This window comes from Anomalospiza imberbis, chromosome W, assembly GCF_031753505.1.
Source record: "Anomalospiza imberbis isolate Cuckoo-Finch-1a 21T00152 chromosome W, ASM3175350v1, whole genome shotgun sequence".
Taxonomy (NCBI): domain Eukaryota; kingdom Metazoa; phylum Chordata; class Aves; order Passeriformes; family Viduidae; genus Anomalospiza; species Anomalospiza imberbis.
The window spans coordinates 6,803,017-6,819,482 of record NC_089720.1 but is presented as its reverse complement, the minus strand read 5'-3'; the positions used below and the strand labels follow the sequence as shown (position 1 = coordinate 6,819,482).

General features: G+C 41.8%; 1 protein-coding gene across 1 annotated transcript in view; it reads right to left on the bottom strand.

Moving 5' to 3' along the window:
- The window catches only part of LOC137464280 (Golgi phosphoprotein 3), a 118,660-nt gene that overhangs the window by 17,036 nt on the left and 85,158 nt on the right, over positions 1 to 16,466 (bottom strand). The window lies entirely within an intron of this gene.

The following is a 16,466-nucleotide window of genomic DNA, read 5'->3' as shown; positions in this document are numbered from 1 at the left end:
TGGGACACCTCTCAGAGCCAGCAAACCCTCAGGTTTGCTATACTTGGAGGACCACCGAAACACAATGTATCCTGGACCAATATCCTCACTTTTCAAGGCCAGATCCTTCACCCATCGGGAGATGCAAAAGGATCCAAAGTGAGTATTTCACTGACCTCTGAGGGGAATTTTTCACAGGTACCTTCCTTGCACTGACTGTTTCTGCCTGGGTGCATGCCCCTGTGCATATGCTATAGCAAAACTGAGAGAAATACTGCTTTCTTAGATGTTTAAGTACCTCAGATATCCAAGTAAGTTAGGTCTGTCAGTAAGGTTAAGTTATAAACTTAAATACTGCTAAGTGTTGTTCTTTTGCTAAGTTGTTAAACAATTTATAAGCTAAGTGTTGCTAGGTGTTCTTCTACTGAGTTGCTAAGTATAACTTCAAAGTTATAAGTTAGGTTAACTGCTGTTAAGTGTTATTCCTCTGTTAGATTGTTATGGGAAAGCTATAAATTAAGTTAGGTATAAGTTAAGTGTTTTTCCTATGTTAAATTGTTAGGCTTAAGGTGTAAGTTAACTTAAAGTACTGCTAAGTATGACTGTTAAGCTTTTAGGTCATGTTCCTTTTTATCCTTGCCTGTACTCTTTTGACACACACAGCCCCCCACACCCACACATCCACACACAGCCCCCTAGATAGTTCTCAGGTCATTTCTGGTTTGATTGCCTAGATTTTGTTTGGTTTTGTTGTTGCTTGTTTTCCTTTGTTGTGCCTTAGCTGTCCTGTAAGTAATAGAGTCAATCTTGCCAATGAACTTGTCATGCTTTGTTGCTTAATATTAAATCTGACTTTTGCTCACACCCTTGCCAGCAATTTTTTTAAGCGATTGCAAACTCTCATCCATAACACCTACACTGCACTCAAGGTAGAAGGATTCCTGCACTGGGCTCATCACACATGGGTAAAGCAATCACATATTGTGAACTGGTGGATAATCCTTTATGCATGAAAATATGAAGGAAACAAGATTAACTAACACTGGGAAGTTTTCTATTTTATTTCTCATGGGGGGAATTTGTATTAATTGGTTTTCGCTTAGAGTTTTGTAACAGGTTGATTACCAATACCAACCTCTGCAGAAAATCCAGATCTGTGGGGTGTCTTAGTCAGCAATCTGACAAAAATATGGGAACACATGTGGGAAAGAAATAGTACCCATGCCAATTGGACAGGGATAGAAGGAGAATAAAATGGACACATAAGAATGATACTCTTGAGAATTGCAATATCTCAAATTTGGATCTTAAAATAATTTCAGGAACTATTTATCAGCCGACAGATTGCCCGAATACACCTTGAGGATGTCAAATACCAGAAGTATGGAATAGACTTCAAAGAGGACAATGGGAATAGATCCAGCCAGTTCAGTGGTGTCTAGACTGGGAAGTAAGTCCGGGCCTCCCAGAGGACCCCTTACAGGTAGGTATAAAATATCCTGATTTAATAAGATCAAGGCAGAAGGATCCAAGGACAAAGGAAAAGTGGAATTGCACTCAAATATGCACTTGTACTAGTAGGAATCCTGAGGTACAGCAGCTCATGACTGTGGCCCAGGCTCTAAGGTTGGGATGTGTTTGTAGAAATTATTCTACCTTTCTTAATGACACCTGGTCTCACCTAACAAACAAAGAGACTTGGAGAGATATAGACTGTCAGCAGGACACAGTAAAATCATTAGGACCCACAGTATGGGTAAGAAGTAATGGAATTTGGACCACACATTTGCCCTTGGGAGAATCAAAAGTGCAATGGACACTGAGAGTATTAACATTATGTCCCTTGTGGAAGGAGTCACCCTTGGGAACCTGACTAGGGAGGAAAGTTAAATGTGATGAAACTTGGAAACATCCCAGTATGGGAACTATAATGGGATGGATTTGAGAATCCATCTTTACTCCTCAAATATCTACCTTTAGGAACAGACTACCATACAAATTTTGACTCTACAAATGGAAACTTTTGTGACTGGAACTCAGTTGGGGTTGTAGCAGGACACTCCCCTACCACAGGAGGGTTTATCTGTTCTGCCTATCAGCTGGTGGGATAGCTCAGGGCATCTTCCCCCTCACATGAATTTGCTAATTGGTGAGATAACGCAATCAGGACATCTTTCTGCCAGTGAGTTATTTCTGGTGCCATGAAGGTGGCATTCCCAGTTGACAATAAATGTCTTGCCTTGAGAGTGAGATTGAAGGAAGATAAGCTTGAATTTCTGACTGACAGACACTTCACTTTACAAACTATAAAAGCTACACAAAACTTTCACAAAGCAGACGTCTTCTGCACATTCCCTGGAAAAGTATGGGGCTTTTCCCCGAAGTTGGGATGCCTACGTCAAGGTTACTTTTCTGGAGGTTGAATGAAAGGACTCTGTGTGTACCCCATCATCAATTGGTGGTAAGTTACATTGACTCCTAATCTTTACTATTTCTTTGCTAGGTGTAATGTAGGTGCTCTTATGTTGTGCACTGTTTTATGTACTCTACTAGTAGTTCTTTGTTTTTAACCTGTGTAGTAAGTAACTCTGTTTAAGGCATTTTGTCTGTTAATCTTCTGTCTATTCAATAAATAACTCATTTTTTAATACACCTGATCAGCCATTCTTGAGAACTTGTAAGCCAGAGTGATTTAGGTGCAGGTCACCTGAGTAAAGCTGCTGCCAAAAATCTGAACTGAAGGCAGGGCTGGTCTAAAGGCTTTCACTTGATCTATAACAAGGGTTTACTGAAATAAAGGAACAATTGCAAGACTGGCTTTAGACCTATTGCTGTTACATGAACATGGAATATGTGGTTATATGAATTTAAAAAATACTTCTTGTGTGTACATTCTAAATGCGATTGCTAAATTGGATGATCAGATAGAGAGGATAAAATTGGTTGCTGTGGATGTGACAGCCTGGCCAGAGACTGAGAAAACGAGATTCGTTTTCTCACAGCAGACTTGTGAGAATTTTTGGGGCGTTGTAGAGAAACGATGATAGCTTGTTAGTGTAAACAACCTGCCGATGGTGTTTTCCTACTCTGTTTTTCTGTTCTTCTCAAGGACTGTTTGTGAGAAAGATGTTTTTGTTCTTTAGCCAATCAAGTAGAATGTGTCGAAGCTGTCTATAAAAGAGGAGAGTTTTTCGTATTAAAGTAGCTGTTGTGCAAACCAGCCTTCTGGTGAATCTGTGTCATTTCTTGCTCAACAGCGACAGGTTGCTGCATCTTGCAGAGAATTAAGGGCAGGATTAGAAAGTAAATGGTTGAATAAAATATTTAAAGACTTGGATTTTCTCTGACTGGTTGGTTGACCTCATTCTTGCAATTGTGATCACAGTAATAATTGTGATTAGGATACTTGCTTTAAGCTGCATAAAAGCTGATTGCTAATGCAACACAAGGAACTTATATGATGTTAGTAAAAAAACAAAGTGAGGCTTATGAAGGCTTGAAGGGAACATTAGCTTCACAAGCCTCAAAGGGGGGGAATGTTGCCAGATGAAAAATTGTTTGCACCTGGTGGGCTAATACCATGCTTATTCTTCAAAACCTACTGGCCTATTGTGACAGGACCTTTCACCCCTGATACAGCAAAAGCTTATCTGTTTTCCCCCCATGGCTCAGTCAAGCCAGAATAGCTTGCCTTGTGGTGAATTATCTCGTCTGAAAAACATCTTTAGCCAGCAATAAACATCCTGCCCTGAATTCAGGGCAAAGGATAAGCAAAGATTCATGACTGACAGACACAGCACTTTTACAAACTATAAAAGACCACTATAATTTTCATAAAATCAGAAATCTCTTACACACACTCTGAGTGTGTGGGGAGTTCTCCTCAAAGTTGAGACATCAGCCTCGAGTTACTCTTCTGAAAGTTGAGTGAAAGGAGACTTCTGTACACCACTATAATTTGTTGGAAAGTCATTGGCTCCTAATCTACACTATTTCTTTGCTAGCTATAACATAGGTACCTTTATTATCGTGCACTGTATTATGAACCTATTAGTAGTGTTTCTTTTGTTTTATCCTGTGTAGTAAGTAGTCTGGTTAAAGTCTTATGTTTGCTAATATTGTGTCTATTCAATAAATTATCCATTTTGTAATAAACCTAACTGGCCATTTTTAAGAACTTGCAAATGAGAGACATTTGGGGTGCAGGCCACCTCAACAGAGCTACTGCCAGAAATCTGAGACAAAGGCAGGACTTGTCTAAGCTCTCCTGTCTCCATTCATAACACCTATGGAACCCCACAGTGCTTATTCTATAGGAAGAAGAACTGGAAAGCAACTGATGACTAAAAATTTTTAGCTTTGTATATATTTTTTCATATATTTTTAGCTTTGTAGACTGCTAATACATGGTTATAGCTTGTAGCATTATTCCTACCCTTTTCCCCTACATTTTAGAACAATAAGCTAACCTTCTAACACAATCCTGAAATACTGTTTAGTCTTATTTTCAAGAAGAGAACTTAAAACAAGGACATTTTGTTTTCCAACCAGAATCTGAAAAGACACAGCAAGAAATGGGGCAAAGAAGTCCCTGGACCAATTCCAATGGGGCAGTACCTGGAGGAAAATTACCTAGCCAAATGCTCTTCTAATTGGACAATATTTGATAGGTATACTAATCAACTAACCTTATAAAAATTGTATAAATACTGTATCACACGTGCATATCACAAAATTGTGCACCTTGAAGGCTTTTGATTAAAGATTTGCTTTTATATTATAATTTTAACACTGTTTGGAAAAGATCTGTGTTTTATTCTAGGCAACAGTTTTGGCACCACCAGACAAGACCTCCGGGACCCTATGGAACGTCTCTGAATCAAGTTACATTCTGCTAGAAGCTCTTCTGCCAGCACTTTTTAGGAGTTTCCTGTGGCAATCTGAGAGGCTCTGTGAGTCTCGATCCCACACAGAAGCAGAAGGTAATATAAAAGCATTTTTTTTTTCTAATTGTGCTAGTAATTTTTGTTTTTTTCCAGAAATAGACATGTTTTGGGGACTGGAATATGACCTTTTTGTGAGATCCTTTTGTTTGTGGTCTTAGGAGGTCATTTGTTCAGTCTTTGAAGGTTTGCCCCAGCACGGGGAGGGGGCCTGGAGGTCCCACTTGAGAGGCTTTTCTCCCCTTTGCGTTTTTGCCCAGGGAACTGCAGGTTAACCCCAGCTCGGCTCGGCTTGTGGAAAAGGAGGGAGAGAGTTGGGGCACTGAACCAAGCTTGGTTCTGAGGCAAGAGTTTTATAGTGCAGCAAGAAATACCCAGCTCTAGTGGTGGTGCCCAGCACTAGCCACCAGCATCACAACCTCGGGTATGCTGGTTCTACTCCCGACTCAGGGAAGTGGAGTTTTTCCCTCTCTTTTTTTCCTTCACCCTCTCCAGTCAGAGTTTAACCTGGTTTGGCTCAGTTTTTCATAAACCACGCTGCGCAGTTTTGGTCTCTTTGTTGCGTGTAGGCAGACATTCCTCCCCACAGTGGCTCAGCTGAGCTGCAGTGAGCCACATAGCAGCCACCATCTTGGTTTTGTGGAAAGAGGTGGGGAGGAGGAGGGCGCTCTGGACCAGTGCTTCATAGACTGCAGTAGCCTGGTCATGCTGATCTAAACAGATGGTGCACAGAGTTAGGAATTTGACTTGACACCTCAAAGCAGTGGGTTCAACTCGTGCTCTTGGAAGTGTTATTTTTCTTTTCTTTCCCCTGCCTAAAATAGAATATGGGGTCTGGGCTTTCAAAAGATGAAAAAAATTCCTGATAATTCTGCCTTAGGTTTGGCATTACGACATTAGGGGGCATTGACTGGCTCTAAGACATCTCTTGAAAGCCAATAATTAATTAAGCTGTCTATGCAGCCTTGGCCTTTACATAATTTGGAGGGAAGAAAGGCTTGGCCATGATATGGAACCCCAGAAAACATTATGGTATCTCAACTTCTGTCTATTCTCTGCCATGAACAAAGATGGAAGGAAATTTTGTATTCAGAATTATTTTTACTCCTTATAAACCGCCCAGACTAGCAAAAATGTTATTAATCAAATTAAACTCTGGTGGAGCAGCAGCCTGTTATGGTTTTGAAAGGAAAGAAAGAGAAAGAGGAGAAACAGTGTAAAGAGCCCCTAGAGAGCAAAATCTGTGTCAGAGATCCAGATATATTAGACTTAGGTTTATTGATAGTTCTGAGTTTGAGGGGACTGGGGAATCAGGGACCCGCAAGAGTGGCTCCCAGTGCACCGCCACCTCTGTTACAGCCACAACCCATCCCTTTGCAGTCACCGCTGCGGCCGCCACTGCCTCAACCTTCTCCTTTGCAGTTACTGCTGGTTCCTTCGCAGCCTTTGCCAGGTAGAGCTGCCCAGCTGCGCAAACACGGTCATAGCCCAATCCACCTCCTGCCCCTAGGACCCTTCTATACTGCCTACATAGGAGCATACTGCTACAGGGAGGGGATAGGGGCAGGGACCAGCCCACCCCAGGGGATGACTTACCTCTCATGGGTGGTACAGCTGTGACTGTCATAGTGGGCAGTGTGGATGTACCCTCTGCCAGTAAGGGTGGGGGCAGGGCCCCTGCACTGCCAGCGGTCCAGGGTGGGGATGTCAAGAGCCTGGCTCCTGCAGTGGGAGGGGCCATCCCAGCTGCTTCCCTCTTCCCACCTGTCTCTGCTGCTCAGGTTGAGGGCGGTAGTCTGTGCCACAGCAAAGGGGGAATGAGGTGATGGGCAGGAGCCTGGCTTTCCCCTGTCTGCCCCTCCCCTCTCCCCCACCTATGCAGCCCAGGATGGGGGAGTGGGACCCAGTTTTGCGTCAATGTTTTGGCCAGCTTCCTATGCATACCCTGGTGCTTCCAGGATGGCACTGGGTGAAACCCAGCTCCTACCTGGTGGGGGTAGCTCTGATTCGGCAGGTGGGGAAATGTGATAAACACACATTATAGTTTTGGCTTTTGCAATATTAAAGTGGATGCTATGTGCCGTGCATTATAATATAATGTTAACTTTTGCAGAAGTAGCTATAGTTGTGAAATAATAACTACTGCTTTTATTTTTGTAGCTAACTGGCAATAATTAAAACAACTCAGACATATTTGTGAAGTAGCTGATGTTGATTTAGAGTACTTGTGGTTAACATACAATAACTGAAATAGCTAAACCATCTGCATGGTCGCATAACATTTGAGGAACGGGCGTGACGAGGACCCCTGCTACTGACACTTTGACTATCAATAACTGTCACCTGCTGAAACCACGGAACAGGGGGCCATTGTAGGGGGTGACACACAACCCTCAAAACCACATCCAAGATTACTGCACATGCTCTAAAAATGAAGATCAGAGGAGGGACTATGCTAAAAAGTTCCTGGAACATGTAAACAAGTTCAAAAAAATGTTTGAATATGTATAAGAATTTATGAATATATATTTGACTGATGCAATAGAAAGGGTATATAAGAAGAGTTGGTATGGTTAGCCAGTGTGCCTCTGGCTACGGCTGCACACCCAGAGCTTTTACTTTTGCTTTACTGATTTTGTCCCCTATTGTCCTTTATTAAATTTTTAAAAATTCAACTGAGGGGTAGGCTCCATTTCTCACAACTGGATGATCATCTGGGATGGACACCTCATCTCTATGACCCTGGGGGATTCTGAGCGGGAGGCACATCCTGCTAAGTTTGGCAGCTCGCTCAGCTTCTTCTGGCATCATTAACGATCACAGGCTGACATCCCGCGGACAAGAAGGGACTCATAAAACAAAAGAAAGGAAAAAAGGCTCCCTAAGAAACCATGGCAACTAGCCCACAATTCTTGAGCACGAAGATCTGGACAGGAAAACACTTTGTAAGTATCTGTACACTGGGGATAAGGTACTGTTCTGGTTTGAAAGCAAAACCAGTGAGAGACTCCAAGTAAGAAATACAATTTATTAGGAAAAGGGGAAAAGAAAACAAAATACATGCAATAATACAAAAGAAAAACCACTGACAGAGTCAGAATACAACCTGACACCCTTTTGGTCAGGGTGTTGGTAACAGTCCAAATTGGAATGGCTGCAGTCCTCCTGGAGTGGCAGATGTGGTTCTGTTGCAGCAGTGATCCTGTAGAAGGGTGTAGTCTTCCTTTGAAGATCCAGTGGAAAAAACCTAGGTGTTCCTCTTGGGAATCCAGTGGAAAAAGCTGAGTCTGGTGTCCCAAAAACTCAGATTCTATCCAGTTAGGAATGCTTTGCTCCTCCCTCTGAGCGGAGCATCTCACAAAGGGGTGCTGTAACTTTTATCAGTCATGCAGTGACATTCAATAGGCCATTAACAGCAGATGTCTCCCTGGGGGGAGGACTGGTTTGTGGAAGAGATAAAGAAAACTGCCCCAATTAACAGAAGATAACTTCCACCCCTCTAACAGATGGCAAATAGAATACATCTTGCCTTGCAATCTAGAACAGGTACAGGGGGATTGACTGGTGTGTGTGTGAGACACGGACTGGACAGACTGGATCTCCAAAGCCAGTGCAGAGTCCTTCTAGCCGCGGTTCCGGTGTCTCTGCGAGAAGACCAGCCAGAGTAGAGATGAAGCAAAAGGTAGAGTGAGTGATCCCCAGGGGGTAACTGGGACTGGGTCCCGGGTAGGGGTTGGACCCCAGGAAAGGGAGCAAAGGATTTCCTAGGCAATCCACTAGGAAATATGGGACGAGAGTCAAGGTCCCCAGTCCCAAAAGGGGTGTCAGACTGAGGGTTGGGATCTGTGGAGGTTAAGAGGAAAATACATTAGGGATCCTGTACCCAAGAGCATCTGGGGTTGGCCAACAACATTTGAGGTTATATTGATAAGACTTTCTGCTCAGCTGCCAGATCTGGGGAAAAGCAGATCTCTAGATAGCTATCCTAAGAGTTTTGGAGTTCTGCTGTCCTTTAGTACACGGAGGGGGCAAACAGAGATCATATGCCCCAAATTAAAGCATTTTATGTGATAAGTAATACCCGCGGGTGAATGTTAACAAGAAATTTGAAAATAAAGATATCTTACTGTTGTGTTGTCACTTTGTCATGGTAATGGAATGAGTGAGAGTGAATGAAAAGTGTCATACACACAAAGCGAGAGATTATGAGTGAATGAGTAGACATTATATTAATTGTTGATTGGAAGGAGGTAGATTGTATTACTGGAGAGGAAAGATTTTCTGTGCTTAGTGTGAGAAACATCTGTGAGGAGTGAGTGGTGTCCAAGCTGCCGGAGGAGTGAGTTAGAGCAAAGAAATAGGGATCAGGGACAAGCAGGTCAGGTCCCTGGAAAATGGGACAAGGAATAAGTAAGTCAGGTCCGAGGAAAAAGGGAACCAGAAAGGCGCCGGCGGATATACCCCAGGATAGTCCACTGGGAATTAAGTTAGCTAACTGGGATAGCAATCTATGTACAAAAGGAAAAGATAAAGTCAAAATTATTCACTATTGTATGATAGAGTGGACAAAAACTGAAATAAGATCCTATCATCTTTATTGGCCTAGGTATGGGTCCTTTGAGGGTTGGATTTGTCAAGCTTTAAACATTTGTAAATGCAAAAGAATCTTTCGATCCTGAGGAAAGTGAATATGCCTCCTGCTGGACGGGTGAAATTTGGCCCCTGGGAGTAAACGTTTTTAAGGTATCAGGAGCCTCAGAGACAGAGCAAGCAGATAGAAAGAAGGAAAAGAGGTGGGAGCCATTGGAGGCATTTCCCCTCCGCCTTTCCCTCCAGTGGCTCCTGCCCCCCCCCCAACGATCCCCGCCCTTCAGACGACTCCTGCTGCTCCACCGGCCCCCCTACCTTTCCATGGAGGACCCTGTCACAAGACTAGGGGAAGTTCAGCAAGATCTCAAGGGCTGCTTAATAATTCCTCCCCTGCCACCACTCCACAGCAAGTGAAAAAAGTCCTTTCTAAGGTTATGATGACTGAGGAACAGAAAGGCTGGTCTGATCAAGAAATTGGCTTATTTCTTTTAAGGGAAGTACCTATGGGAGGGGCTCAAGGGGGGGATAGGATTTGTGAATGCTCTTTTGACCTCTTCAGAAATTTTAAAAGGGAAATAAAAGGGTTATTAGAAGATCCCCCAATTTAGCTGAACAATTAGACCAATTTTTAGACCCCAACAGTTTTACTTGGGAAGAAATGCTGTCAATAATGGGCATTATATTTTCCCAAGAGGAGAGGCAGATGATTAGGGCTACCAGAATGAGAATTTGGGAAAGAGAAAATCAACAAGGCCCCCTAGGGGACCAGAAAATGCCAATAGCATCTCCTAACTGGAATCATAATGACACAGCAGGACAAGGAAATATGAATGACTATAATTCATATTCAAGGGACTATTCAAGGGACTATTGTTTATCAAGGGATAAAAGAGGCAGCATCCTGAGGGCAAAATGTTAACAAAGCTTTTGATGGGCAGCAAGGGAAGGAAGAAACTCCAACTGAATGGTTAGAGAGGCTCCGGAAGAACATGTGGCAATACTCTGGGATAGACCCTGATAGTATAGCAGGACAATCCCTATTAAGGGTTAACTTTGTCACCCATGCCTGGCCAGATATTAGGAAGAAGTTGGAAAAAAATGAGGACTGGCAAGATAAGGGGTTAAACAAATTATTGAAAGAAGCCCAAAAAGTTTATGTGTGGAGGGATGAAGAAAAAGCCAAGGCAAAAACTAAATTATGATAGCCACCATGCAAGACAGTAACTCCCCAAGGTATCTGAAGCCCCCAGGTACCATTCCCAGATATTCAGGCTTTAGAGATAGGGAAAGGGGGGGAAACAGAACCCCTCACAATCAAAATCTCAGAAGCAAACAAAAAATGTTTGTTTTTATTGTGAAGAGGGACACTATAAGAGAGATTGCCCCCACCTAAAGAAGAACCTGAAAGTATTCCAAGAGATACATTCAGAAGAATCAGCAGACTAGGGATGTCAGGGGTTCTATCTCCTGGGGGATAAATACCACCTAGAGCCTTTGATAACTTTAAAAGTAGGCCCCCGGTGGGAGGCATTAGAATTTATAGTTGATACTAGGACAGAAAGAACTTGTGTAGTTACTATTCTGAAGGGGTATAATGTAAGTAATGACACTATAAAAGTAACGGGAGCCAAAGGAGAAGGGTTTAAGGTTCCTGTAATCAAAAACGTGGTAATTGAAGGGGAAACTAGAATAGGGGTGGGAGATGTCTTATTAGTCTCTGGAGCAGGTTGCAACTTATTGGGGGGAGACTTGCAGGTACAATTAGGAATAGCGGTTATACCTGAAGAAGGAAAAATGGTAGCCAAAGTGCTAAAACTGCCAAGAAGAGAATGTCCCATGCATGTGTGTCAGTACCTTATGCCATTAGAAGGAAGAGAAGGCTTAAAGCTGGTAATAGAAATATTGATAAAGGATGGGACATTGGAACCTTGTATGCCTCCTCATAATACCCCTATTCTCCCAATAAAGAAGCCGCATGGGACTTAAAAATTAGTTCAAGATTTAAGGGAAGTTAACAAAAGAACCCGGACCCGCTACCCCGTGGTACCTAATCCCTATACCCTTTTAAGTAAAGTCCTGCCTCAACATCAGTGGTTTAGCGTGGTGGATCTTAAAGATGCATTTTGGGTTTGTCTGTTAGCAGAAGATAGTCAAAATATTTTTGCTTTTGAAGGGGATGATCCAAGTACTGAATGAAAACAATTAAGATGGACAAAACTGCCACATGTATTTACTGAGTCTCCAAATTTATTTGGGCAAGCTTTAGAATAAATATTACAGAACTTCCCTACTCCTCCTGGAATACAGATTACCCAATACATAGATGACCTTTTATTATCAGAAGAAGCCGAAGTTGAAGTTAGGGAAGCTACTTAAAACTTCTGAATTTTCTTGAGGAAAAAGGATTAAGAGTATCAAAAGGAAAATTGCAATTTACAGAGTCAGAGGTAAAGTATCTCAGTCACTTAATAAGTAAAGGTAGCTAAAAGCTAAATCCTGAGAGGATTGCCAGTATTTTATGCCTTCCCCTCCCTTCTTCAAAGAAAGAAGTTAGAAAACTGCTTGGATTATTGGGGTATTGTTGGCTGTGGATTGAAGGATATACTCAGGCAGTGAAGTTTTTATATGAAAAGTTGACCGAGGAAGACAAGGTAAATTGGACTTGAGAAGATGACAATAAATTAGAGGAACTTAAGTTTAAACTAGCCTCAGTACCAGCTTTGAGTTTACCCTCATTAGAAAAGTCTTTTTATCTGTATGTGAATGTGGAAAATGGAGTAGCTCATGAAGTTTTAGTCCAGGAATGGGGAGGAGTGAAGAGACCAGTAGCCTATTTATCTAAATTGCTAGATCCAGTGAGCCGTGGCTGGCCAATATGTATTCAAGCCATAGCAGCTACTGCCATCCTAGTAGAGGAGAGCTGTAAACTTACTTTTGGAAGCAAACTAATTGTGTACACACCTCATGCAGTCCAAAATGTGTTAAATCAAAATGCTGAAAAATGGTTTACAGATTCCAGGATGTTGAAATATGAAGCAATTCTGATAAACAGTGATGACTTGACCCTGGAGGTAGACAAAGGTCTGAACCCAGCACAATTTTTATACAGAGAACCAAAGAGGGACTTAACATATAATTGTTTAGAAGTTATACAGTACCAAACTAAAGTTCAGTAAGATCTAGCAGAACAGGCCCTCCCAGAAGGGGAAAGAATATATGTTGATGGCTCATCTAGATGCTTACAGGGTAAAAGAATGTCAGGATATGCTTTATTCAAAGTGAAAAATATGCAGACGTTTGAAAAAGGGAAATTACCTACAAATTGGTCTGCTCAATCTTGTGAATTATATGCTCTAAAGAGAGCATTGGAATATTTAGCACATAAGAAAGGAACCATATATACCGATTAGAAATATGCCTTTGGGGTAGTGCACAGTTTTGGAAAAATTTGGGAAGAAAGGGGGTTACTAAATTCGAAAGGAAGAGAGCTGGTTCATGAGGTACTCATTCGAGAGGTTTTAGAAGCATTAAAATTGCCTGAAGAAGTAGCTGTAGTACATGTTAGAGGACACCAAAAGGGAATGACCCCAGAAGTAAGAGGAAATAATTTGGCAGATCAAGAGACTAGAGATGCAGCAGAAAATGGGAGCAAAAAAGTTAGGTTAATTTTGACTCCAAGTAAGGAAGAATTGGAAATTCCAAAATTTACTGAAGCAGAAGAGAAGGAGTTAAGCAAGATAGGGAGACAACAAGATCAGTCTGGAAAATGGAAACTCCCTGATGGGAGGTAGTTACTTAATAAGTCCCTTACTAGGAAAATATTAGAACACATACATCAGAAGACTCATTGGGGTACTCAGGCTTTGTGTGATCACTTTTTAAGGAATTATGGGGGCATTGGGATCTTTGGATTAGCAAAGCAAGTAACTGAGACATGTATAACTTGCCAAAAGGTAAATAAAAAGGTTATGAGAAAAACAACACCAGGAAGTTGTGAGTTAGCCCTGCGGCCATTTCAAAGCATCCAAGTGGACTTTACTGAACTTCCCCAAGTGCAGAGATAGAAGTTTTTATTAGTAATAATAGACCATTTAACTCAGTGGGTAGAAGCTGTCCCAGCTTTTAGAGCTATAGCTAATGTGGTATGTAAAACCCTTTTGGAACAAATTATTCCCGGGTATGGAATGGTTAACAAGATAGACTCAGATAGAGGAACACATTTTATGTCAAGGGTCTTAAAGCAAATAACTCAGGTCCTGGGAATAGAATGGGAATTACATACTCCATGGCACCCACAGAGTACAGGCCGGGTAGAGAGGATGAACCAGACTTTAAAAAGCACCTTAAATAAACTGATGATTGAAACCCAGATATCACGGGTCAAGTGTTTACCTTTGGCCCTACTAAGGGTCCGGACACAACCCAGATCAGACCTGGGAATATCACCCTATGAAATGATGTTCGGGCTGCCCTTTTTGACCACTCAACATGAAACCGCTACTTACAAAGAAGGGGAAGCGAGTGTTAGAAAATATGTCACCACAATTGCACGAACTCCAGAAAATTTGCAGTTGAAAGGGATAATCCCTCAAACTGAACCTTTAGAATTTAAAATTCATAGTGTCCACCCGGGAGAATGGGCACTGGTTAAAACATGGAAAGAACAATCTTTAACTCCACAATGGGAATGTCCTTTTCCGGTACTGCTGACGACTGAAGCAGCGATCCGGACCAAGGAAAGAGGGTGGATCCATGCCAGCAGAATCAAAGGACCCGTGGAAGAACCTAAGGAGTGAACTATAACATCAGCACTAGGTGATACAAAATTGACTCTTAAGCCGGGATCAGGTGGTAATGGACTGGGATGATCCAAATAATCTCCCACGGATAACAGAAAACTGGGAAGTAAGGAGAAGCTTATATGAGTGGTTTCAAGTACCCCCTGGAGAAACTCTGAGTAAACTCAGATACCCTCCCTGGGAAGACATAGTTTCTCTTCAAACTGGAGGATCTGGTTTATATAGATGTCAGACCCAGAGAATATTTAGTATAGCTTGTGATTTATATAAATAAGAGAATTGCTTATATCCCGACCTAAGGGTTGAATTGCAGCCACCCTCTGTACCAACGCATATACTGTGCCTTATAAACCCCAATACAGGACATGCTAGCTGGGTTATATGTAAATGTAGAGATTGTGAACGAAAATGGTACTGTAGTTCTTATAAAAGACACTCGTGTTGTATGATATATCGCAAGCGTGGCTCACCAATTTTGAACAGACAGTAGCTATCAGATGCAGAAATAGTTAATTTACTTAGTGGGTGAGAATTATTGATACCAATTGAGTGGGAAGTCCCTGAGGAACGGTGAGAAACCACAGTTAAGTAGTGTCAAAAGCAATTTGCCTGGAAGGCAGCAAATAGGAAGTGACAAGGAAATAGAGGGCAAGACTGGATTGGCCACTGTACTCACTGCCAAGAAGATCATATACACCTGCTATGGGTGGCAACCCCATAGGCATGGGAGGTGGGGGTATAAGCCATACTGGACTTCTGCTATTCCTTTTTCAACTGTCACTCCTTTTTTGTCTTTTCCCTTTTGGGATTCAAGCAAATTCATGTCACAAATGCTACCAATCGCTTTATTTGGGAAAAACCCAAGGTTCCTTTTTTACTTCCCACACCCATGTCGACAGTTGCTGTTATGACCCATCCAAATTAGATACCTGTACGCAAGATGGGAAAACATACTGAATTGCAGAAAACTTAGGAACAAGTGGTAATAGATTGGGAAGTGAATGTCCAAAGGGAGAAAGATGGGCTTACTTTACATTTGCTCTCAGGGGTGGGGTCTAGGATTTGGTAAAGAAACAGATAGTAAACAAAATTATGAAGCCAATGCCGCAAGTTAATCCTGGGTCAACCCCACATGAAGATTTGTATACAAAACTCAAACAACAATTAGAAAATGAAATTAAAAATCCCCAGATTAGGGAAAAGCTTGTTTGTAGATTTGGGGGAAAGAATAAGTAAAGAACGAAATGTAACCAACATTTAGGTCTGTGGGGGGTCTTGATGACAGAGGAATGTCCATGGAGAGGCAGTAGCCTAGGCCTTGTCGAACTTCTTAAATGGAACTGTACAAATATAAGAAGGGAGAACCAGCCAGAAGGGTGGGTTTTAAGTTCAACAGTAAGAGGAGAAGAATGCCTCCGGCACACTGGGAAAATTTTTCTTAGCAGAGTAGGAAGTACTCCCTGTAAGAGATATAAAGTTAGTAATGGGACTTTTACATGGTGGGTCCCAGAAGAACCAACGCTGTATTGGGCCCAGAGTAAAAAAAATAGGAAAAATTGTAAATATAATAATGAAACCAAACTTTTTCAATGTAAAAATGCAGGCAGGAATCCCTATTCTGGAATCCCAGAAATATCCAAATTTTGGGAAAATATAAATCAACTGGATAACGATTATTGGAAAGCACCATATGTCTTATTTTGGATATGTAGGAAAAGAGCTTACCTAAAACTCCCCACCTGGTGGAAAGGGAGTTGTACTCTGGTAATCATACAGCCAGGATTTTTCCTTTTGCCAGGGCAAGATGGGGATGAACTAGGAGTACCAGTTTATGAAGACTTAAAGAAAAAGGAATTGATTGGAAGATTTCAAAAATGGGGAGAAGAGGAATGGCCTCCTGAATGCATTCTGGAAGTATATGGCTCAGCCACATGGGCACAAGATAGGAGTTGGGGATATCGAAAACACCTCTTCCACAGAGTAGAGATATCCTCTGACACTTCCATCTACATACTTTCTGTACCAAGTTAAGTCAAAAGCAAGTAACTTATATTTGGTTAAAGGCTAAAATTAGCAAAAGGCTACTCTAGAGGACAGGGTGATGAACTTTTTTGCATGCTATCTCCACAAAAATCTAACACAATAATTTCTAGTG